The 25,035-nt window shown below is 45.3% G+C and overlaps 1 pseudogene; it reads left to right on the forward strand.

Annotated features, from left to right (window-relative positions):
• Positions 1 to 8,834: 8,834 nt before the first annotated feature.
• Positions 8,835 to 24,956, forward strand: LOC132501320 (DNA polymerase subunit gamma-1-like; annotated as a pseudogene).
• The last annotated feature ends 79 nt before the right edge of the window (positions 24,957 to 25,035 follow it).

Raw genomic sequence — 25,035 nt, forward strand, 5'->3', positions numbered from 1 at the left:
TAATCTTCAAAGTCCAATAATTAAAAGAATAAATACAAAGCCAACAGCCCAGTAGAAAAATGGGCAAAAGACAGGAACAGGTAGTTCACAGAGTAGTAAACTTGAGGCGTCCATAAATACATCAAAGAACACTCAATCTGATTAGTAATCAGGGAGACAAATTAAGACACCAGTGAGATACCACTTTTTGCCCACTGGATTGGCAAAAATTAAGAAGTCGGACACTGTCAAAATCTTGGAGTGGGTGTGAGTCAATCGGAATTTTTATACACTGTTGACAGGAGTCTAAACTAGACCAACTCCTTTGGAAAACATAAATTGAACGTTCACATACTTTATAGCCTAGTAATTCTACCCTAGAGAAACCTGCACACGTGCCTAAGGTTCATTTGATTCTACTTCTTTCTCAGTATAAACTCTAGAGAAGCTTTTGCACAGCATTTATGTATAGGAACATTCACAGCAATATTGTAATACCAACCAGACAACCCTTGTCCAAAGTAGCTGGAGAATGAGAACAATTATTTATTCATACTTGTGCAATAAAATGTTACACACCATAGCAAAAATAATGAACTCATTGCCACATGGATGAACCTTAGAAACATTAATACTGAGTGAAAAAAAAGCAAGTGAAGGGCTTCCCTGGTGGTGCCTGCGATGCAGGGGACACGGGTTCATGCCCCGGTCCGGGAGGATCCGATCCACATGCCACGGAGAGGCTGGGCCCGTGAGCCATGGCCGCTGAGCCTGCACGTCCGGAGCCTGTGCTCCGCAACAGGAGAGGTCACAACAGTGAGAGGCCTGTGTACCGCAAAAAAAAAAAAAAAAAAAAAAAAAAAAAAGCAAGTGAAAAGAAGACTGGGTATGGTATAGTATAATACCATTTTTATAAAGCAAGCAAAATTAAATAGTATATTATTTGATGTTGTATACGTATGGGCTTACTTACTTTTTAAAACCAGGGGTTTACAGAAATAAAATTCAGAATGCTAGTCACTTCTTGGGGTAGGCAGGGCGTGGTACAGGAAGGGAGCCCAAAAGCTGAAACAATGGTATTGGCTGTGATCTCTAAGGCCCACAGATCTTCCTGTTGCTATTCTTATTCATCATTACCTGTGTGATAGTTACATTCTTTTGCCAATATCAACTATGACATAATAATTATAAAAGGAAAAATCAGGTGGCCAGGCTTTTCTGAGAACACGGAAACAAGATTCTTCCAGTAACTGATGATTTTGCCGGTGCCCACAGGCCTGCCAACATCTAATGTTAGAGGTGGCCGGGGCAGCGAGGTCATCTAGGCCCATCACTAACTTTACAGATGAGGAAACTGAGGCTCAGCAACCATAGGCGACTGTTCCGTGATCACCTGGCAGAGGCAGGAGCCACATCCAGCTCTTCTGACACTTCCTGCCTTGCACCAAGTCCCCAGGCCATTCCTTTGGTCTGGTGGATAATAAAAAGAAAAGGAAGCTCTAATCTTCTTTATCTTTGCCTCTCTAAGACCTGAAACAAGGCCTGACAATTTGTTGGCTCTCAAAATATCTGTTCACTGGATATTACGGAATTCTTGATGGATTGTCCACAAGGTGTCTCTCAAGTGGTAAAAGGTAATTCTCTCTCCTGGTTCAAGAGCTTCAAACCAAAAAAAAAAAAAATTCCTGGAAGCAAAACAGAAGAAACTCTCAGTCCTGTCATTAGCAGGCATTCCCGGAACTCACATGTGTGGGCACACGGGAGGAGGCATCTGAGGGAAGAGAGGCCAGAGATCTCAGCAGTAGCCATGGATGGATTTCCCAGCTGGTTCCAGCAGGCCAGCCTCGCGTGACTGACTTCTGTAGCTTGAGGTGTAGATTTCGGAAGAAGCCAAGCCCTGTGAATGTGTCTTTGTTGCCTCAGAGGCAAGGAGTTGCCAGGATCTGTGGTTTGGCTGCAGAATGAGCAGTGGAAGCACTTTCTCTTCCATTAGATCTGCAATAACAGCCTGGCTGATCCCAGTCATGTAAGTTCCTGGCAAGGCAAGCGGTTTCCATCTTACTTCACTGATGGCTTCCCTGAACCTCGGGTTTCCCCAGTCCCAGAAGTCTGTGTGGAGAAAGTCTCCTCAGGTATCATCATCATTATACTTTTTTTTTTTTTTGGAAAAGGTTTATTGAATACTCACCTTTTATTCATTCACTTAAAATATTGTTGGAACCCTACTATGTTCTATATGTTTTAAACGTTTATTTGTTAATATGATTACAACCACAAGTTGATTTTATCCACACATTACAGATGAAAAGGCTGAAGCCATGTGAGTTTTGATAAGAAGTCCGCAGCTGCGGAGTTGAATCAGTTACTCTTGCTGTGGAATAAATTGCCCCGAAATACAGAGTGTTAAGATAATAGAAACACGTTAAGCTTAAAACTCTGTGCATCAACCATTTAGGATGGTTTCGCAGTGTTGGCTAAGTTATGTTGTACGTTGGTGGTCAGCTCTGGGTTGGTTAGGCAAGAAGCTGAATGGTTGACTGGCTGGTAACTGGAGTCCCTCGGGTCTCCTCCACAAGATCGCCTAACTTCCAGGAGACTGACGTGGCCTTGTTTTCACTGTGGATGCGAGAATCCAAAAGCAAATCAGCCTAATTCAAATATCATTATTCTTCCTCCCCTGGTTTTTCCAGACCTTTCCTATCACCAGAAGGCTGAGCCAGGATCCTCGTTTGTGGGGACTTGGCAGCCTCCTTCTCTAACTCAGCAAAGGCTCTTAAAAGCTCTAACTTCCCGTGGATTTTATTTGGTCACTTATACCTGTTTACATTTCAGCAACTTTTGTCGTTGCAGCATATTTCCCCCGATCTTTTGTATCTCTACCTTGGGCTCTTGATTACTCTTGAAATTAATTCCAAAATGTTTTGTCCTAATTGTTTAAAATAGACTCTATTTTTTAGAGAAGTTTTAGGTCCACAGCAAAATCGAGTGGGAAGTACAGAGAGTTCCCTTATACCCCCTGCACTCACACGTGCGTGGCATCCCCACTGTCAACATCCGCAACCGGAGTGGCACATTTGTAACAGTTGATGAACCCACCCTGACACATCATTATCACTCAACGTCCTTAGTTTACATTAGGGGCCACTGTTGGTGTTGTACATTCTATGTGTTTTGACAAATGAATGATGGCACGTATCCACCATAATAGTATCATACAGAATAGTTCCACCACCCTAGAAACCCACTGTGCTCCATCTATTCATCCCTCCCTCCTCGCTAGCCCCTGGCAACCACAGATCTATTTTTCACTCTCACCACAGTTCTTCATTTTCCAGAATGTCATAGTTGGAATCATACAATATGTAGCCTTTTCAGATTGACTTGTCTCACTAAGTAATAATATGTATTTAAGGTTCCTCTAAATCTCTTCATAGCTTAATTGTCCATTTCTTTTTAGCACTGAATAACATTCCGTTGTTGGGATGTACCACATCCATTCACCTACTGAAGGATGTCTTCATTGCTCCCAAGTTTGGGCAATTATGAAAAAATCTTCTATAAACATCAGTGTGCAGGTTTTTGTGTAGACATGCGTTTTCAACTCATTTGGGTAAATACCAAGGAGCACAATTGCTGAATCATGTGAAACTGCCAAACTGTCTTCCAAAGTGGCTGTACCTAACTGAGTCACTTTGCTGTAGAGCAGAAATTAGCACAACATTGTAAATCAACTATACTTCAATAAAAATTTTTTAAAAATGGCTGTACCACTTTGCATTCCCATCAGCAATGAATGAGAGTTCCTGTTGCTCCACACCCTGTTCAGCATTCTGTACTGTCAGTGTTTCGAATTTTGGCCATTCTAATGAGTGTGTAATGTTGTTTTAATGTCATGATTTTATCAGCTAGACTGTAACATTTTTCTGGAGCTTGTACTTTCCTTGATATTTGTTTTTCCTGTTCCTTTCCTTCTTTCCTCTTATAATATCTTTGTACATTACAAGATGTTATGGTGGTTCCTTTTTAATTTCTTTTTATAGAAGCAGGTGATATTTTCCTGTATTAGATTTTTGCTTTCTTATATATGTTACTTGCCTGTGTTAGTCCACCATTTACGCTGAAAATGGTGACGCAGGAGGAAGGGGAGAGATAAGGCACTTCCATAGTTCTTTTCCTTTCAGTCCTTCCTTACTCATCAGGAAGTTGAGAGTGTAGGTAGAATGTGTGCATGTCAGAAGTAAAGTGGGGTACTTCCCTGGTGGCACAGTGGTTAAGAATCCACCTGCCAATGCAGGGGACACGGGTTCGAGTCCTGGTCCAGGAAAATCCCACATGCCGCAGAGCAACTAAGCCCGTGCGCCACAACTACTGAGCCTGCGCTCTAGGGCCCGTGAGCCACAACTACTTAAGTCCACATGCTTAGAGCCTGTGTTCCACAACAAGAGAAGCCACCGCAATGAGAAGTCCGCGCACCACAACAAAGAGTAGCCCCTGCTCACCACAACTAGAGAAAGCCCGCGTGCAGCAACTAAGACCCAATGCAGCCAAAAATAAATAAATAAATAGATAGATAAATAAATTTATTTTAAAAAAAAGAAGAAATAAAGTGAAAAGAGCTGAGCTCATTGTGTGCAGTGTTTCTACTGTTCTGGTAAAGACCAAATATGTCTGCATGTGTGAGCTACAAAATATGAATTGTGTAATTTCAGTAATTGTGCATATAAGTTAAATGCGCCTATATTTAATAACTTAAAACAGGCATTGCACAATATAAGGATGAATGGTAAAATTCACACTAATAATATTAAATTTTAACTTTACTTACAAAAACATTAACCAGTAAATAAAAAAATCATAAGTCGAAAGAGAACACAGGAGAAAGGAAAAGCTTTATATTTTAGGACCTTTAATGGCACTTTTCCCCTGATTTTTGAACAAGGGTCTTGCATTTTCACTTTGCACTTGGCCCAACAAATTAGGTAGCCAGCCCTGCATAGGAGGTTAGTGCTGAAAAGACCCTACAGATTATCTAGCTCAATCCCCTCACTGGACAAGGAAGATGAGGCCCAGAGAAGTGAAGTGACATCTTGCTCAGGAAATGAAAAGGGAAGGGTAGGTTGGGAGGCACTTCATCCATCTTCAGACCTTGAGGAGTGAGCTAGGGGTTTACTGAAACACGCTAAATCCAGAGGGACCCACATCTCCCCATCTGTCCTTGTCCCGGTTTCCTGGTGCCCACCGGCTTCCATGATGATCCGAGGGTTCCCAGAGCCAGCCTTGTCTCCAGGGGTCAAGGGCAGTGGAGCCAAGTTCCCAGCAGTCTTTGCAGCTCTGCGTACTTTGGCCACATTCTGACCATCCTTGATTCCCCCGCTAGGCATCACTCCCACACATTTAACGGCCAGACAATATCTTACATCACCAATTGTGTCCCGCCAACCCTGGGCACCTGGGGACTTTCAACAGACGTGTTCTGTTCTTGGGAATGTTAGGCTTCTAGTAAGTCCATAAGGCTTTTAAAAGTTTGGGAAATGCCGTATAGCACAAGGAACTCTTCTCAATACTCTGTAATGATCTACATGGGAAAAGAAGCTTTAAAAAGAGTGGATATATGTATATTTATAACTGCTTCACTTTGCTGTACAGCAGAAACTAACACAACATTGTAAATCAACTATACTCCAATAAACTTTTTAACATCTTTATTGGAGTATAATTGCTTTACAATGGTGTGTTAGTTTCTGTTGTATAACAAAGTGAATCAGCTATGCATATACATATATCCCCATATCTCCTCCCTCTTGCGTCTCCCGCCCACCCTCCCTATCCCACCTCTCTAGGTGGTCACAAAGCACCTAGCTGATCTCCCTGTGCTATGTGGCTGCTTCCCACTAGCTATCAATAAATTAAAAATAAAATAAAATAAAATAAAATGGATACTTTAAAAAAAAGTTTGGGAAATGAATTGTTCAAGGTGGGGTTTAGGGGAGAACAGGGAGTCCTGATGCCGTGTCCTGAATCTTCCTCCCTTGGATAAATGTCTTCTTTTCTATGAAGAAAAAGCAGTAGGGGAATGAAGAGAGTGCTAGGAGGACTGAATTCGGAAAGATGTGAAGTCTTTTCCTGTTTTTCTGGTAAAATCCTTGTTGTGAGGCTTGGAAACGCTGATTTTGAAAGATTTAACAATTACTTTGCTGGCAACTGATTGAATAACACATGTAACAGGAGTCTTTTATCAGATGTCATGTCATATGATATTCCAGCCGGCACCACACACACACACACACACACACACACACATTTTGTTTTCACTTCTACAGGGAATAAGAAAAAAATGGACGCTTTCCCTCAAATTACAGTGAGATATTTTTTCCCTCCCCTACATCCCTAGAGCCCATGTCATTCCCAAAACACAGCAATGTTTGAAAGGACACCATGTACCATTTCATTCCTTTGGGTGGAAACATGATTTTGAACTCCACCCGGCCTTCCCTCCACCTTCATTAAAACTCTAGAAGTACATTTTCTTCGAATGATATGTTTTCTGGGATTTCCTGATGTTGCCTGAAAACTATTTCTTTCAAAACGTTTTGGCCCTGGCCATGGCTAGCATGCAGTGACAAAGCCGACTGGGACCGGGGTTGCGTAGAAGGGAAAAGGGCCTCCTCAGGGGCCATCACGACCTCTCTCAGCTTTCAGGCTGCTCATACTTTCTTGGGGAACGTCTTTTCCAGCCACCACCAGCCACAGGGTTTACAAACAAGCTCAGAGCCTCTGGCTTCCATGCTGTGGGGAGAGCTTTAGGCTCCACCCCTGACCCTCTGGCCCTGCCTGGATCGCACCTCTCTCACGCAGCCCTCCCACCAGACCCTTCGCTTTGGTCGGGCTCTTTCTGTCCACCGGCTCCTGCGTGCTGGACTTCAGGATTCTCATTCACTTCCTGAGCTTCCTCACCAGGACTCAGAATTCAGTCCTTCCGCCCAGTTCTCCTCATGCTCTTGCAAGAACCAGTTCAAGGGAATTCCCTGGCTGTCCAGTCATTAGCACTCGGCGCTTTCACTGAAGGGGGCCCAGGTTCGATCCTGGTTGGGGAACTAACATCCCGAAAGCCGCCCAGCATGGCCAAAAAAAAGAAAAAGAACCAGTTCAAATGCAATGGCCCCTCCAGGCCTCCCTCGTTGCTCCCAGAACCATCCTAGAGCATCTGAGCAAGGCCAGGATTCTAGCAATTATCTTCACCTCATCTTTGCTTCTCCCACTCAGGAGCAAGGACATATTTTTCTATGCCTCCCCGTCCACCCCAATGCCTAGCTCAGAATATGTAGGTAGGTGCTCAATAAAGACTAGCTGTACACTACCAAATGTAAAATAGATAGCTAGTGGGAAGCAGCTGCATCGCACGGGGAGATCAGCTCGGTGCTCTGTGACCACCTAGAGGGGTGGGATAGGGAGGGTGGGAGGGAGACACAAGAGGGAGTAGATATGGGGATGTATGTATATGTATACCTGATTCACTTTGTTATACAACAAAAAGTAACACACCATTGTAAAGCAAGTATACTCCAATAAAGATGTTAAAAAATAAATATAAAAGATAAAAAAAAAAAAAAGATAAGCTGTACAAATTAAAAGTTCTCCACTGCAAGCACAGAGTTCTTTAACATACCTGCACAAAAACTCAGTAAACATACGTGGTGGGAACTTCGATTTCAGTTTGATAAATGTCTCTCAGTTTTGTTCTCAAACGCACCCACCCACTCCCCCCAGCATCACTGCAAAGGCCATCAGGGAGGTTGTCACACCCCTGAGATCTGAAAAGTCACGTGGGCTGCTCTGCCCAGCTGTAGGGCACTCAGGGCTGCTGTTGAGCTTTGAACAAATCCTGGGATTATTTATAATTGAACATCAGGCTCGGCGAGCCTTCAGAGCCATGAAGGAGTTTATTATTCTCCACCCGACATGCTTCCCTCTGTCCTCTGGCCTCCCCCTCCGGCCTGACATCCTGCCACACTCACAGCAGGCTCTCCGGCTTGCAGGGAGCTCAGGGCACCTGGGCTGGCCAGCGGCCACCTTCCCGCCGGATTGTTCCAGGAGTCCGGAATCGCAGACCACCCGGAACGCCCACACATACCCTTCCGACTGGGATGGAGCATCCAAGGATGAGAATGGCCAGCTGAGGCGGAAACTCCACAAGACTGACTTACTCCAGGCTTATCTCAGCGGGGGCCTGCAGAGTCGGGACAGAAACGGACGCCGCTGGGAGGGCCTGGGTGGGAGCTCGGTCCTGTCCCCAGCCACGTGACCACCTCCCTCCGCATCCCCTGGGCCTGGGCCTACCCCGCCCGTGAACATAGCAAGCTCTTAGGCCTCTAACGTGAATCATGCCCAGGCCAGGGGACTAGGAAAGTGAAACCATAAAGAACATTAGCCCTGGAGAGGCAGGTAAAGATCCTCTAAGAGGGTGAACGTAAAACTATTCTAGCTGCAGAGCCCTTTCTTCAAAAGGATCTTACCAGAAAACCCAATGAGCAAAACGGATGAAACCCCAGGAAGAAAAGCCCTCCGCTTTCGCATCTATGGAGCCAAGGTGTTTTGATTTTATCTCCCTTCCATCTTGACCAGCTGGGGCCCCTGACATCTCGGAGCCCACCTACGGTGTGCCCTCAGAGACTCTAAAGCCAGGCCAGCAGGCAGCCTTCTCTTGCCCGTGCAGGAATGGTGTTTACGGAAAGCCATAGAAGATGGGCACATTGATGAAAGCGTTAGAATGTTCTCTCTTGAGAGTGGTAGAAGCCCAGTACAAACAAGCCTAATTAAGGTGCAGCTTCGTTGTAAAGACCCTGGAGCATCCAAACATGCGTCTGGGCTCTCAGTGCCTAGAATTGGGCCTCGACGCCATGAAGGCCCCTCTCTCTCCACCTCCCCTCTCTCCTTACCGCTACTCGGCTTTATTACTCCAGTGAAGATGGATTTTCTCTGCGTGACTGAAAACATAGCCTGGGGGGCTCTAGATTCCCAAACATCCCTCCAACCTCCCTGAGTTAGGAGGACTTCACCACTAGCTCTTAGAACAGGGCCTCCGATTGGCCCAGATTCTGTCATGTGCCCATCCCTGAACCAATCACTGTGGCCCAAGGGATGGGTACATGCCTAAGCCCTGGCCAAGAGCATGGAGTTCTGGGATTGGCAGCCCCTCAGAACCACAGGGAAGGGGGACTGGGAGAAACAGTTCCCCAAAGAAAGTGGGGTCCCCTGTTAGGTTAGTGATCGTGAACAGCCCAGATTCTCAACATTTGTGACAAAAACTCTCTTGGAAACAGGGCCCTAACCCCAAGGAATGATCCCCATGAGTTCAACTTAAAGCATTAGAGACCGGGGCAAAGAGGGCCTCGCAGAGCCCCCGGAACCACCCACAGAAGGCGCCCGCTACCCTCTCTGCCCACACCACTAGAGCTAAACCCAAGCATTAGCTGGGAGCATGTGTGTTACTTTTCCATTTAAACTTAATTCAACTTGAAAGGACTCTTCATCATATCTTGTGCAAGTGAGCAAGGGAGAGTGTTGGTTCAGTGGTGCAATAAATAACCTCTCGTTATGAGAAACATGATGCCTCAGTCCCTAAGCCATTTGGTAACCATAATCTGATATTACAGAAGCTTTTCTTGTGAGACCAGAGATATCTGAGCCACTTCCCTTCTCAAACAACTTCAGCTAATGGCTTTCCATGCTTTTAGTGGAATGAGTTCAAGCTCTCTTTGATTTGTGGTCACTTGTTTGGATCCTGAAAGGGGAGGCTCAGATTTGCAAGCAGGAATAATTGCCTGGGAACACTGCAGAGTTATACAATTCCTGTGGAGTTGGAGGAACCACTCATTTGGAGAAACTTGACTCCTCTACAGAGATGAAAATATTTGTCAAGGTTTCTCACTCCCATGCTGGCCCCTTCCTCTCTCTGACAGCTCACTTCAGCCCTCTCTCTGTCCCCAGTGTTCCTGATGCTGAGAATGTTTTCTTAGAAAGGAGGGGGCTCTTCTTGGATCCTACTACACAATGCCAGAAGCCATTTAGAAAGTGATGCAGAGGCACAGCCTGGCTGGCAGGTCCAACCACCGTATCCTTAGGCAAATGTCAGTCCTGGGAGTGCACCTAGAACTCTGCCTCTGAATTGCAAACTCCAGTCACTGGAGGGCAGGTAGAGTGGGAGCACAGCAGTGTGTGTGGCCATTAAACAGAGCTTCTCTTTCTAGTAGAAAGAGAGACACCATTTTGTAAAGTTGCCTGACCACCTGCAGGCTTCTGGGCTAACCTGCAGGCCCATTTTAGGAGTCCTTGGTCCCATTTGATCTAAAAGAAAATGATACTAGAACTTGCCACTGTACTAAGTACACTTCACAGGGAGGGAGGGAGAACACCAGTGGGACAGCATTTGTTTTGACACTAGAAACCTGGCTTCATTTTCTGAACCATAACAACCAGAGGTTATCTCAGGCCTGGAAGGGACTTTTTCTTTTTAATAAGCTTTTGATTTTGGAATAAATTTAGATTTACAGAAAAGTTGCAAATGTAGTGCCAACATTTCCCATATACCCTTCTCCCAGTGTCCACTAATGAAAATATCTTTCCTGACCGCGCTGCATTTGTCCAAGTTAAGAAATTAACATTGGTACCCTGACATCAGCTACACTCCAGACATTAGTCAGATTTCACCCATTTCTCCATTAACGTTCCAGAATTCCACGTGGCATGTAGTCATCATGTCTCCTTCGTCTTTTCCAATCTGTGACCGTTTTTCTGTGTTTGCTTTTTATCATGACCTTGACCATTGTGAAAAATTACTGGTCTGGTATGTCATACACTGTCCCTTGATTCAGGTTGTCTGATGTTGTCTCAGAATAGACTAAAATTATGGGTTTTGAGGAAGAGACCCAGAGGTGAAATACCTGGGAGGAATTTTTTTAAAGAACAGGTAGCTCAGAAGTTACAAATGAACCCGCCTTCAAATCAAATCATGTTTTGCTCGTTCTATCTGTATCTTTGAGAAATTTTGTGCCAATTTTGTGCCGAAGTTTTTCAAGTTAGCTTTTCAGCTTCTCTTAAAAAAATAGAAAGAGCTGGTGACTGCGGGCTTCCATGACAGTTAGAGGTGGGTGCCAGGAAGCTATGGCTCGCTGTGGGATGCGTCCTCTCCAGGCACAATCAGTCCTGTGGCCTCCCCAGCTCTGAGCCTCAGCATCAGCTCCCATTGGTCATCATGTCCACAGTGTTGATTTTCTTACAGTAAAGAGGTGGCGTCTGTGTTTCTATTACAGCAGAAATGAACCCAGATGGCCCCATGCTTCAAGAGAAAGAAAGCAAGAGCAAGAAATGTGGTGAGTCGAATCTCAAAGAAACTGCATGTTTCCTAATGACAGGAAAGGGTGTGAATGCACACCCTGAAAACTGCCTGTGACCCTCTGTGACTATCATTCACATGACACAGCCCTCACCACTCATTTGGCAGCAAAAAGTGGGGGTGTGGGTCAAGAGGGAAGCCAATCAACAGGGAAGTAGGTGTACGAAGGGAAAGGATGCTGCCCTGGGTTCCCTTCCCCAAGATCAAATTCATGTCACTGCCCAGGGATGGCCCTGTCACCTACTGGACACGGCCATGCAGTAGGGTCTACGCAGCTGGGCCTACCCTGGGCAGGAATTTCCAGCACTGCCAATTCCACCTCAGAAGAGGTCCTGCTAGCAGAGAGAGGACCTTCCACATCTTTTGTGCCCTCCCTAAACTATGGGCCTGCTGGAGGCACAGTGAGGCTCTGTCTGATTATCCTCTACACTCCACCCTGCTGTCTGTGAGTCAGACATCCTCTGGCACATCAGCTAGAATTCTGAGCCCCAGCCTTCCCCGCTCCCTGACAGGTCCCCCAATCCGTCCTGCTTCTCCTCCTCCCCCCTTTCCTGTCCCACCCCGTCACCCCAGCCTTGAAGGCTTTAGGATCTGAAGAGTGTGACCACACCAGGTGTTGGGGTGGTGACCAAACCAAGTCTCCAAGCGCTCCACTAATGTGCTGAGTCCTACCTGCTGCATCACCAAAGCAAACCTGGGGGGAGCAGGACCTTGAGTGAAAGGAGTGAGCACTAGACCAGGAGTCAGAGGATCTGGATCCAGTCTTGATTCCAGTGCTGTGCAGTGTTGGGCAAATCACCTAACCCCTCTGAGCCTGAGCTATCTCAGCTATCAAGTCCAGTGACATTTCTGTGATGTATAACTATGATCGAGGGACTTCCCTGGTAGTCCAGTAGTTAAGACTCTGCGCTCCCAATGCAGGGGGCCTGGGTTCGATCCCTGGCCAGGGAACTAGATCCTGCATGCCACAACTAAGAGCCCTCATGCCACAGCTAAAGATTCCACGTGCCACAACTAAAAAAGATCTTGCATCCTGCAACTAAAGATCCCACATGCTGCAACTAAGACCCGGCGCAGCCAAATACATAAACAAACAAACAAACAAATAAATAAAGATGATCGAGCCACAGAGTCAGTTTCATGACTTGTTTCCTTTGCTCTCAAGCCCGAGTTATACCCTTCTCTACATGCCCAGAGCAGCTCAACTTTCTCCACCAGTGCTCCAACCTCACATCCCCTGCACCCCTATTCCTAATAGAACTGCCTGAGGACAACATACTCACATTGGAACATGGGGCCCAGCTCATACATGAGGACTCGCCTGAGGCAGGGGTGGGTCTGAGGGCTCCTTTGTGGCCCAGGACAGACCCTAAATCCCAGAGTTGACAGTGGGAGTGGTGACTCCCTAAGCTGACTCAAAGATACTTCTCTCAGATGAGCAGAGAAGGCTGAGCCATAGGCTTTAAAAATATTCCAGAGAAATAAACCTTCATTGTTATCGCTGGAGCTGAGGCCCAATAGTTAGTGGCCAGATCAGGAGGCCTCCCAGGACTCTCCGTGGACATGGGCTGCCTCTGAAGTGCTGGAAATTTACCAAACCAGGAGATGGCCAAGCTCACAATAGGCAAAAGGGCAAACAAATCATATGAGCAAAGTGACAAAACCAAGAGAGGGAGACAAAGCCCACTTTGGGACTGGCCAGCGGGATCCTGGTAAGAAAAGATTCCTCGTCCAGGAACTCGGATGGTGTTTGTCATAAGATTATGAAACACTGTGGAACTTGTTGTTCCTGTAATTTGTCTGCTTCAGAGGAGCTAATGTTTATTGATTTCCTTCTGTAAGAGGCACAATCATCAATTTGGGTTGCTGCTGTTGAAAGTTCTCAGGTTTCTGGAAGAAGCTTGAACAAAAAGAATTAGGCATCTCTATACTGGGTTGTTTTTTGTTTTTTTGTTTTGTGTGTGTGTGTGTGTGGTACGCGGGCTTCTCACTGCCGCGGCCTCTCCCGTCGCGGAGCACAGGCTCCGGACACGCAGGCTCAACGGCCATGGCTCACGGACCCAGCCGCTCCGCGGCATGCGGGATCCTCCCGGACCGGGGCACGAACCCGCGTCCCCTGCATTGTCAGGCGGACTCAACCACTGCGCCACCAGGGAAGCCCTCTATACTGGTTTTATTCTTTTTTTTTTTTTTTTTGCGGTATGCGGGCCTCTCACTGTTGTGGCCTCTCCCGTTGCGGAGCACAGGCTCCGGACGCACAGGCTCAGCGGCCATGGCTCACGGGCCCAGCCGCTCCGCGGCATATGGGATCCTCCCGGACCGGGGCACGAACCCGTATCCCCTGCATCGGCAGGCGGACTCTCAACCACTGCGCAACCAGGGAGGCCCACTGGTTTTATTCTTAATCACAGAGGTTGCTATCGTGACAGGCTTCGCAGACATCCAAATCCTTATTCTTTTTCAAATTCTCAGAGGTTGAAAGTGTCAGAAGGAATTAACATTTGTGGAACACCGAACATATGTCAGGCACTGAGCTGGGCCCTTTAACAAGACCGCAGGAGGACTTCCCTGGTGGTCCAGTGGGTAAGAATCCGCACTCCCAATGCAGGGGGTCCGGGTTCGATCCCTGGTCAGGGGCCTAGATCCTGAGTGCCTCAACTAAGACTGGCGCAGCCTAAATAAATAAATATTTAGGCACTCGGGATCTTCGTTGAGACATGTTTAGTTGCAGCATGCGGACTCTTAGTTGCAGCATGCATGTGGGATCTAGTTCCCCGACCAGGGATCGAACCCGGGCCCCCTGCATTGGGAGTGCAGATTCTTACCCACTGGACCACCAGGGAAGTCCCAGTAAATAAATATTAAAAAAAAAAAAGCAAGACGGCAGGGAATTTAATACGTGCAGGATCTCCAAAAATTATTATTATGCCTATTTCACTGAAGAGAAAACTGAATTATAAAAAATTAAATAGCTTGCCCAAAGTTCCACAGATAAAATGGAGCCAAAGTGAGCTTCTGATCCATGTCTGTGCGTCTCAAGTTCCTAATCTTTCCTTGGCTCATACCGCCTCTTTGTGACTGGTTTTTCTCCAACATTTTACATATTTTATTGTCCTATTGCATTATTTGAAACTTCCAAAACAATACTAAATAACGATACAAGCGGTCAATGCTATTTGTTCCAGATTTTAAAATGGCTTCTCTATTTCATAGTTTGATACAGTCGTCAGCATGTTTAAAAAGTTTTATTCTATCCCTAACTTACATGGAATTTTTATTAGTAATTGTTGCTAGATTTTATCAAATGCTTTTACTTTCTACTGCTATAATAATACAGGTTTTTTCTCTTTTAATCTAACACAGTAAATTTTTTTGATGAATTTCCAAATTTTAAACTATCTTTATAAACCTGAAATAAACATGGGCTTAATTTCCTTTCATTCTTTTTGTAACTTTCCACTGGATTGTCACTAATTCTTACTAACTTTTGTTTAGTATCTTAGCTTCTATATTCATAAGGGAAATTTTCTAGTTTTCTTTTACTATCCTCATCAAGTTTTAATATTAATATTACTTGGGAGCTATTTCCACCTGTTTCTCTGGCCTGTGATAGTTTAAATAGTAACCTACCGCAGTTTCATGGAACCTGGCACAAAACTCCTGGATCAGAGACAAAAGGCAGTTTGTTACTCACAGCAATAGCAGAAGTGACAGATCAGCATTTTGGTGCCAATTTCCTAAGGGCAATGTGAAAAGGACCAGATGACACCTGCACATGCAGCGGTTGGACTACAGGAGAGAAGAACCCTGGGTTTAAAGAACCTGATAGTTTCATAATGGGCACTAAGCATACCTGTCATTTGCTCCACTGCGAGACACACTCTGTCTTCCAAGGTCATAAGTAACCTGCCCTTTATTCTGAAGGGAACCACCATCTCTACCTTCCACAGTTGTTCACCATCCAAACATCCTGGAAAAGATGGCCCAGTAGTTCACTCGCAAATGCACAAAAAGGTGAGAGACCCATGGAGAACTATTTCCCAACAGTGGACAGCTGAGACCAAAAGGACAAAACATTAGTACTTGTTTATTCTTAGACAGTGGGCATGTGAAAGTCATTACATTCTTTTTTATCTTTTTCTATATTTTTTAAACACCCCTTGCAAAAAAAAAAAAAAAACAAGGAAAGAAAGAAAGAAAAAAGAAAAGAAAGAAAAAGGAAGAAGAGCTTTCTCGTAATGGAATCACTACTTCAAGATTTGGTGAGTGTTCCAGCAGAATATGGTGACTTCCTTTTAGGGACATTGCAGAATTCCTGAACTGGATGGGTGGGGCGGGGTAAGGCCCTTCTAATTCAAGGAATCTACAATATTAAGTCAACTTAGAAGGCATTTCAGATCTCCTTAGCTATCTTACTCAGTACCTCTGCATTTCATCATATTCATAGGTGAACAGGGACAGATGATTGGAAATCTCACACACACACATACACACACACACACACACACACACTATTTCCAAATAACTCATGGCTGGGATTATCCACATTTCTTAATCTCTTTAGTCTTTTCTTAATGAGGTCAGTGGGAGGGCTGTTATTTTTGCTCCTAAAGCACTGGTATATGAAAAATGTCATGGTCACAGGAAAGTCAGTGGTGAATAAGATAAACATGACCCTGTCCCACAGAACTTACTATGTACAGGAGAAGAGAAATAATTCAACAGAATAATAAGATTTGATTGGCTCTCAGATTCACAAGAAATTGATTTAGCCCTCTCCCCTCCCACCTCTACTCACCCACTGACTCTCTAAGGAGCCTTTGCCAGAGGGAGTTGGTGTAGTTTTCCTGTGTTTGTCCCATAAAGAGTAATAGAACAGGAGGCCCAGGGAAACCATAGATTAATAAAAGATCCAGTAAGGTGCTGGTTGATAAAAGGTATCTGCTCAGGTAACTCTCCTCTCTTTAGCTCAAATTTTCCTTTTCATAGGAAATTTCAATGTCTAGCTTCACAGCTCAGTTGAATACTTATTGCTTTAAAGGACCCAGCAAACCTAACATACCATTAAAAATCCAAAATTAGGATATTCTCTCGACGTCTTTGCCCAAAATGCAACATCCCACATCCTTGGTCCTTTCCTTTCTTCTGCCCCTCTGATGCCATCCTTGTGGCCATAACAGTATGTCAAAAACACACACACACACACACACACACACACACACGCGCGCGCGCACGCGCGTGTGCATTTGCTTTCTCTACATTTCTAAAATTTCCTCTTATTCACTCCAAAAGGATGTAGGAGTGGCTACTAATTCTGAAATAGGAATAAGATTAGCTAATGAGGATGGTCTTTTTACCCATCCTCTCAGCAAAAATCAAAACACAGCTACAGTTCAATTTAAGCAAATACTTAAATGAAAATTCAGATTTATAGAAAATATTAAATTGAATTAATGTTAAATCCATTGAATAGTCTTTATTTTTGAAAGCATCCAGAGTAGAATTCCTTTACTTCGCAAGCATCCCTCACAGTTATTTCCCCAAAATATTTACTCTGAAAGAGAAAATGTACCTGCAGTTTGGCTTTTTCCCAGATTTGATACCAGAGATACCGAAAGTCAGATAAGCAATGAGCAAAATGCAAAACCAGATTCTAGTTTCCTTCAAAAACTGAAGCGACAATTCTAATCTGCTGCCATCTAAAACGCTGGGCTGCCGCAAATGATTTTGAACGATGGACTTTATCTGCCCCCTGCTGTATTCTGAGTAAATGACAGGACATCCTAATTTAGCAGCAGGAGACAGCCAGACGTGGTGTGTACTAGCACCCCTTACTAGAATAGAAAGGTTATGGCAAAAAGACCCTGCCTGGGCTTCACCACTGTGTCTCCAGAATGAAGTGTAGCTGGAACGTAGCAGGCATGACATTAATATGTGCCAAATGCATGCACATACAGGAAAGGAAGCTGTGTTTACATACTCTGTTTGCATAAGCATAATACCAAGCACATATAGGCCCAAGGGGGAAAAAATATTTTGCAATTCTCTGTTCATAAGTGTTTGAAATAAACTGGTGGCGATCGGGCATGACTGGCGTCCTCTAATAATTCCACTGGGCTAAGCAAAATAATAAATTGGAATATTCAGACTTAACAATAAAGATAGATTTTCTAAATGTTGCTTACTGCCAAGAAATAAATCTTTGAGAGCTTAGGATCTAAAAGCCACAAGGTTAAAAGACCATATGATTATTTCCAAGATGGAGGACTGGTTGAGATATCATAAAATTCGCTGTGTTCTCTCTTTCATCCCTTTCTCCAGAGACCCCTCCTGCTACCAGCCCTCTAGTCATTATCCGTATATCTCTCAAACACTAGTGAAGGCAAGGACAAAAATAATAGGCGTCTTCCTTAGTTGGGGGTGGATTTATTGAATACGAAAGAAGTCACGTTAGGGCTAAGATTTAGACATTTGATATACCTCCATACCTACCCTGAAGGTTAGGCTTCTCCGATGACTCAAAAAATCAGTGTATGCAGAACAGTTCTAAAAGGAAGATAAATAAGTGCCAATGGATGTGATATAGAAGATGTCGAAAGAGAAATGTTTCCACCAGGGGAATCTTTCTACCAGTTGAGACTGGCACTTGGCCATTTCAGGTTCCTTGCACCACGCCACTAAATCAGCAAATAAGATGGGGTGCAGTGGGGAGTGCTGACTATTTCAGCTGAGGTCGTTGATCTTGGGTGTTAGGGAAAATAACAGTGCTTCCTTAGACCGGAGCAATGTTCACAAACTGAGGGGTCCTCCTTGTACCTCCCCACGGAATGCTGCAAGTTAGCAGGACCAGAGCAACCTTAGAGAAGTAGAGGGCCACCAAGAACTCAGATGCTCAGGAATAAAGGTTAGGGTCACTCCACCAGGTAAAGGCAGACCAAGTTGTGGCTGAGGGCAAAGGTAACATGCAGTGGGTAAATATCAACTATAGCCTTATATTTCCCCTTGCAGGTGAGTTATGTTATATAAGAATATATGTTAAATTTTCCCCCTCTCCCTTCCCCACATATATCGTGTATATAGCCTCTGTGGATTTATTTTACAATTTATCCATGGCTAACAGGGCATTAAGAAAAGAGTGTGTTTAAATTAGAAGAATGAACATCAGAATTCTGATTATGGAGCTGAATGCAATCAACTGAAATTTGGGGCTTCCCCTTTTGAGGAGAGAGTAGCATATTTTGTATAAGGGATTGTTGCATTGTGTTCTGCAGGCTAGAGATTTAAGGATGGAGGGAGGGTGTACATTGATGTTGGGCCTCCAGAGGGTGACTGCAGTGGACATCTGTCCCTACCCTGAATCTTTTAAACAGCTTCTTCTCACTTGGATAATTCTCCAAGTATAAATCCTACCTCCCTCATCTGGAATAACTTTTTAAAAATACATTGAAATTTTGAAATTAACACAACAGGTGTGTTAGAGTCTACCAATCAGATATACATGTGTAAGACTTTGTTTTGAAAGTGAATTTTCTGAGAAAACAGAGAAGGTCCAGGCCAGCAAAGGCAGCCAGTTCTGAAGTCAAGTGGTGACGGGACTGTCTCCACCATCCACAGCAGAGTCCAAGTGTTTTGGCTGGGCTCCGTTACATGGTCAAATCTGAGGTGTGGTTCTGAGAGTTGTTCCTAGAAGCTCAACCTAGCTTCTCCAGAAATTCCACAAATTTCTAATCGCCTTTGCGAATCCCTTCCCAAGTAGACTAGCTAGAGAGGATTCTATTGTTAGAACTAAGACGTCTGATTAGAATAGAAAAAGTTAGTAGCTATGTGCCCAAGGCAGTTTGCTTTGCCTCTCTCAGCCTCAGCTTTGTCATCCTTGAAAACTTTCAAGCACTGTTGTAAAGACCAGAAATAATACAAAATGTCTTATATCTAAAAAAAACCCCTATGGAGAACAGTATGGAGGGTTCTTTAAAAACTAAAAATAGAACTACCATGTGACCCAGCAATCCCACTCCCGGGCTTAATTCAAAAAGACACATGCACTCCAATGTTCATTGCAGCACTATTTACAATAGCCAGGACATGGAAGCAACCTAAATGCCCATGAACAGAGGAATGGATAAAGAAGATGTGGCACATATATACAATGGAATATTACTCATCCATAAAAAGAAACGAAATTGAGTTATTTGTAGTGAGGTGGATGGACCTAGAGTCTGTCATACAAGTGAAGTAAGTCAGAAAGAGAAAAACAAATACCGTATGCTAACGCATATATATGGAATCTAAAAAAAAAAAAAAAGTTCTGAAGAACCTAGGGGCAGGACAGGAATAAAGACGCAGACGTAGAGAATGGACTTGAGGACACGGGGAGGGGAAAGGGTAAGCTGGGACGAAGTGAGAGAGTAGCAGCTGCATAGCACAGGGAGATCAGCTCGGTGCTTTGTGACCACCTAGAGGGGTGGGATAGGGAGGGTGGGAGGGAGACACAAGAGGGAGGGGATATGGGGATATATGTATACGTATAGCTGACTCACTTTGTTATACAGCAGAAACTAACACAACATTGTAAAGCAATTATACTCCAATAAAGATGTTAAAAAAGAGAGAAAAAGAAAATGGGGTTAGACTAGGTAGTGGTTCTCAGTCCTAAGTGCACAATAGAATCACCTGGGGAACTTTTAGAAAATGGATAACCAACAAGGACCTACTGTATAGCACAGGGAACTCTTCTCAATGTTATGTGGCAGCCTGAATGGGAGGGGAGTTTGGGGGTGAATGGATACATGTGTATGTATGGCTGAGTCCCTTTGCTGTGCACCTGAAACTATCACAACGTTGTTAAGCAGCGATACTCCAATATAAAATTAAAAGTTGTAAAAAAAAAGGAAGAAGGTATCAGTGTTTATCTCCAACAAGTTCAAAGTATTCAAGATAATTGGTTTTTATATTTTCTAAATTTCTTGCATTTTATAATGAAAGGAAAAAAAGATGTTTTTATTTGGGGGGATTGTTTAAAGAAATGAGTTTATAATATAGTCCCAATTCCCACTGTTCACACGTGGAATTTGGTCTGTCTGACCCAGTCTGTTTCTGGTGACAGGAGCATGACATAGGCCTTGAAGTATTAAGAAAAATCATCCAAAACTTGGAAATAACCAAAAGACAGTTACAGCATGTCCTTTCAAGGTCATACTGGTACATTGTTTAACATGCCTGCCAGGATATTTCTTAATCTAGGGCAGTGGTTCTCAAAATGTAATCTAAGGACCCCTGAGGGTTCCCAAGACACTTTAGGGATTTTGCAAGGTCCTCCCTTTCCAACTACATAACTGTGTGAGGCCAAATTTTCCTCATATACTTCAACCAAAACAACATATTGCAACATATGAATGCAGAAATTGATATAAGGCTTCAGCTGTCTTCTGATAAGCCAATTAAGTGTTCTATTTGCAAAAGTGTAAAACAATGCCTTTTTTCTCAAAATATATCTGAAGTTATTTTCCATTAAAAAATGTTAACATATAGTGGGCTTGTTATTTTTATTTTTAAAATACAGTTGACCCTTGAACACACGGGTTTGAACTGCGCAGGTCAACTTATAAACGGATATTTTTCCTTAGATACCAACTGCTGTGCTACATGATCCATGGTTGGTTGAACCTAGAGATGTAGAACCCAAGACAAAGGGTGGACTGTAAAGCTATTCCTGGATTTTTGACTGTGGGAAGGGTGGGTAACCCTAACCCTCACCTTGTTCAAGGGCCCACTATAACTAATACTTAAACATTTGTGTTTTAGTTTCTAACAAAGTTAATATTGATAGATCATTGGGATCCTCAGTTTTTAAGAGTATTAAGGGATACTGAGAACAAAAGTTTGAGACTCACTGAGCTACATGCTTGACTTTGCTATTCACTTTGGAGGGCTCAGATCACTCAGCACACTCATTTCAAAACACCCTTCCTGGTAGACTGCATAATTCCTGTTCCTCCGATTCTGCTTCAAACCAGCTTTGCCATCTTATCAGTTTCCTCATTAAGGAGGTGAATAAATTTGACTAATACTCATATATGTATGACAGTCAAGTTTGATCTTTTGAAGATTATACTTTGATAGGAGGTGTAATCTCTGCTGATTCATAAAGACATTTACGATTTAGCCCTGGAGTTCTTTTCTTTGCATTCAAATGTGGATGAAGCAAGGAACACTATGAAAATCTCTTACTCTTAAACATTTCCCTAATGAAATGAAATAAGACAACTGCGATGATCAGCTGTGCCTAAAACTACTTTGTTCCTCGAGGAAAGTATTTAAGACAGAACCAGTCCAAAGCTTGGGAAGCAGAGCGGCAGGGTTTTTTTAGTTTTAAATTTTATTTATTTATTTATGGCTGTGTTGGGTCTTCGTTTCTGTGCAAGGGCTTTCTCTAGTTGCGGCAAGTGGGGGCCACTCTTCATCGCAGTACGCGCGCCTCTCACTATCGCGGCCTCTCTTGTTGCAGAGCACAGGCTCCAGACGCGCAGGCTCAGTAATTGTGGCTCACGGGCCTAGTCGCTCCACGGCATGTGGGATCTTCCCAGACCAGGGCTCAAACCTGTGTCCCCTGCATTGGCAGGCAGATTCTCAACCACTGCGCCACCAGGGAAGCCCAGGGCGGCAGTTTTAAAAGAACATCTAAGGTTAAAAATGGGTCTATAATTTGGGAGAGACAATATTCACTTTAATATGGAAGAATATACTTTTTTAAAAAGTAAATTTTATTTTTGGCTGTGTTGGGTCTTTGTTGCTGTGCGTGGGCTTTCTCTGGTTGCGGTGAGTGAGGCTACTCTTCATTGCGGTGCACGGGTTTCTCATTGCGGTGGCTTCTCTTGTTGTGGAGCACGAGCTCTCAGTACGCGTGCTTCAGTAGTTGTGGCTCGTGGGCTCTAGAGCGCGGGCTCCATAGTTGTGGCGCACGGGCTTAGTTGCTCCGCAGCATGTGGGATCTTCCCGGACCAAGGCTCGAACCCATGTCCCCTGCATTGGCAGGCAGATTCTTAACCACTGCACCACCAGGGAAGCCCTGGAAGAATATACTTTTAATCTACTGTTAATAGCTGTCCTTTCCAACACAGGCTCCACCTCCCTCTCAGGTAAACAACATAAGAACATAATTTCAGCTGTCTGCAGAAAACTTTCCTAGTCAGTATAAAATCAGCAGAAATTGATCACCCTACTACCCATTAGGAAACACCTCTCAAATCCTTCAGCTCCAGTGCGCATCAGAATGATCTGAGAGGCCTATTAGACATACAGATTTGAGTTCATTGTACAGTGTGGGGTGGGGCAATACTGTGCATTTAAAACAAGCACTCCGGGTGATTGATTTAAAAATACATAAAACCACACTTTGAGAAATTATCTAGACAATTAAAACCTGCTGAACGGATCTCTTCCATTTTTCTAAGAATCACCGTGTATGCTTAACATCTACATGCCAGGTCTGTCTACAGGGTCCGTAAGGCACTTCACAATCTGACTGGTGTCTCACAACTTCCTCTCCCACCACTCCACCCATCTCTCCCCTACAACCCCCTCCCATCCCGGAGCCCAACTGGCCCACTGCTGCAGTCCTCCTTGCTGTTGACCTCTTCCCCTCTCCCTTCCCCTGCCTGTGCAGGACTGTTTATTTTTCACAGCAGTGCAATAGCGTGGACAGTTCCTGGCTATTTGGACTCTAAAGCCAGTAGACCTGGCTTCCAATCCCAGAACCCTTTGGTAAAAGTGGCGGACCCTGGGGGGGCCTGCCCCTACATAGCCACCGAGTCCCTGTACAGGAAGCACTGTCCTGAACAGGGGAAGCAGCAGCTGGAGTCGCAGGAGGCAGACCTGGCTGAGGAGTTCCTGCTCACTGACAGCAGCGCCATGTGGCAGACGGTGGGAGAAATGGGCTGCTTAGAAGTGGAGGCCGAGGCCAGGATGGAGAACTTGCGAGTGGCAGTTCCAGGTCAGCCCCCAGCTCTGACTGCTGCTGGGGGCCCAAAAGCCAGCCAGCCGGCTTATCACCACGGCAACGGACCCTACAATGATGTGGAGATCCCTGGCTGCTGGTTCTTCAAGCTGCCTCACAAGGATGGTAACAGCTGCAATGCTGGCAGCCCCTTTGCCAAAGACCTCCTGCCCAAGATGGAGGACGGCACCCTGCAGGCTGGCCCAGGAGGTGCCAGTGGGCACCGTGCCTTGGAAATCAACAAAATGATTTCTTTTTGGAGGAATGCCCATAAACGTATCAGGTCCCAGATGGTGGTGTGGCTGCCCAGGTCAGCTCTGCCCAGTGCTGTGACCAGGCACCCAAATTATGGTGAGGAAGGCCGCTATGGGGCCATCCTGCCCCAGGGGGTGACCGCTGGCACCATCACCATCTACAGCCCATCACGTGGGCTGTAGCGCCCACATGGCTCATTGCCAGCAGAGCCCGACCTGACCGAGGAGGCAGTGAGTTGAAGGCCCTGGTGCAGGCCCCACCCGGCTACGCCCTCGTGGGTGCTGACGTGGGCTCACAGGGGCTGTGGATTGCAGCTGTGCTTGGAGACGCCCACTTTGCTGGCATGCATGGCTGCACGGCCTTTGGGTGGATGACACTGCAGGGCAGGAAGAGCAAGGGCACCAATCTACACAGCAAGAGAGCTGCCCCAGTGGGCATCAGCCGTGAGCACACCAAGGTCTTCAACTATGGCTGCATCTATGGGGCGGGGCAGCCCTTCGCCGAACGCCTCCTAATGCAGTTCAACCACTGGCTCACGCGGCAGGAGGCAGCTGAGAAGGCCCGACGGATGTATGCGGTCACCAAGGGCCTCCACAGGTATCGGCTGTGAGATGAGGGCGAGTGGCTGGTGAGGGAGTTGGACCTCCCTGTGGACAGGCTGGAGGACGGCTTGGGTTCCCTGCAGGATCTACGCAAGATCCAGAGAGAAGCTTCTAGGCAATCACAATGGAAGAAGTGGGAGGAGGTTGCTGAATAAGCCTGGATGGGGGACACAGAGTCAGCAATGTTCAAAAAGCTGGAGAGCACTGCGATGTCTGACACACCACGTACCCCGGTGCTGGGCCGCTGCATCAGCCGAGCCTGGAGCCCTCTGCTGTCCAGGGGGAGTTTATGAGCAGCTGTGTGAATTGAGCGGTGCAAAGCTCCACTGCGGACTACTTACACCTCATGCTTGTGGCCATGATGAAGCGGCTGTTGGAGGTGTTCGCCATCGATGGGCGCTTCTGCATCAGCATCCATGATGAGGTTCGCTACCTGGTGCGGGAGGACTGCTACGTGCTGCCCTCGCCCTGCAGATCGCCAGCCTCTCGACCAGGTGCATGTTTGCCTACAAGCTGGGTCTGAACGACTTGCCCCCAGTCAGTCCCCTTTTTCAGTACAGCCGATATTGACCAGTGCCTCAGGAAGGAAGTGACCATGGATTGTAAAACCCCTTTCAACCCAACTGGGATGGAAAGCAGAGACGGGATTCCCGAGGGTGAAGCACTGGATATTTACCAGATAATTGAACTCACCAAAGGCTCCCTGGAAAAATGAAGCCAGCCTGGATGGTAGCTCTGCCTGGAGGCTCTGTATTTGCTCCCGTGGAGTTTCATCGGGGCGATGCAGGCTCCTAAACTCAGGCTTTCAGCCGTGC

The sequence above is a fragment of the Mesoplodon densirostris genome, chromosome 14, assembly GCF_025265405.1.
Source record: "Mesoplodon densirostris isolate mMesDen1 chromosome 14, mMesDen1 primary haplotype, whole genome shotgun sequence".
In the NCBI taxonomy this organism is placed as follows: Eukaryota; Metazoa; Chordata; class Mammalia; order Artiodactyla; family Ziphiidae; genus Mesoplodon; species Mesoplodon densirostris.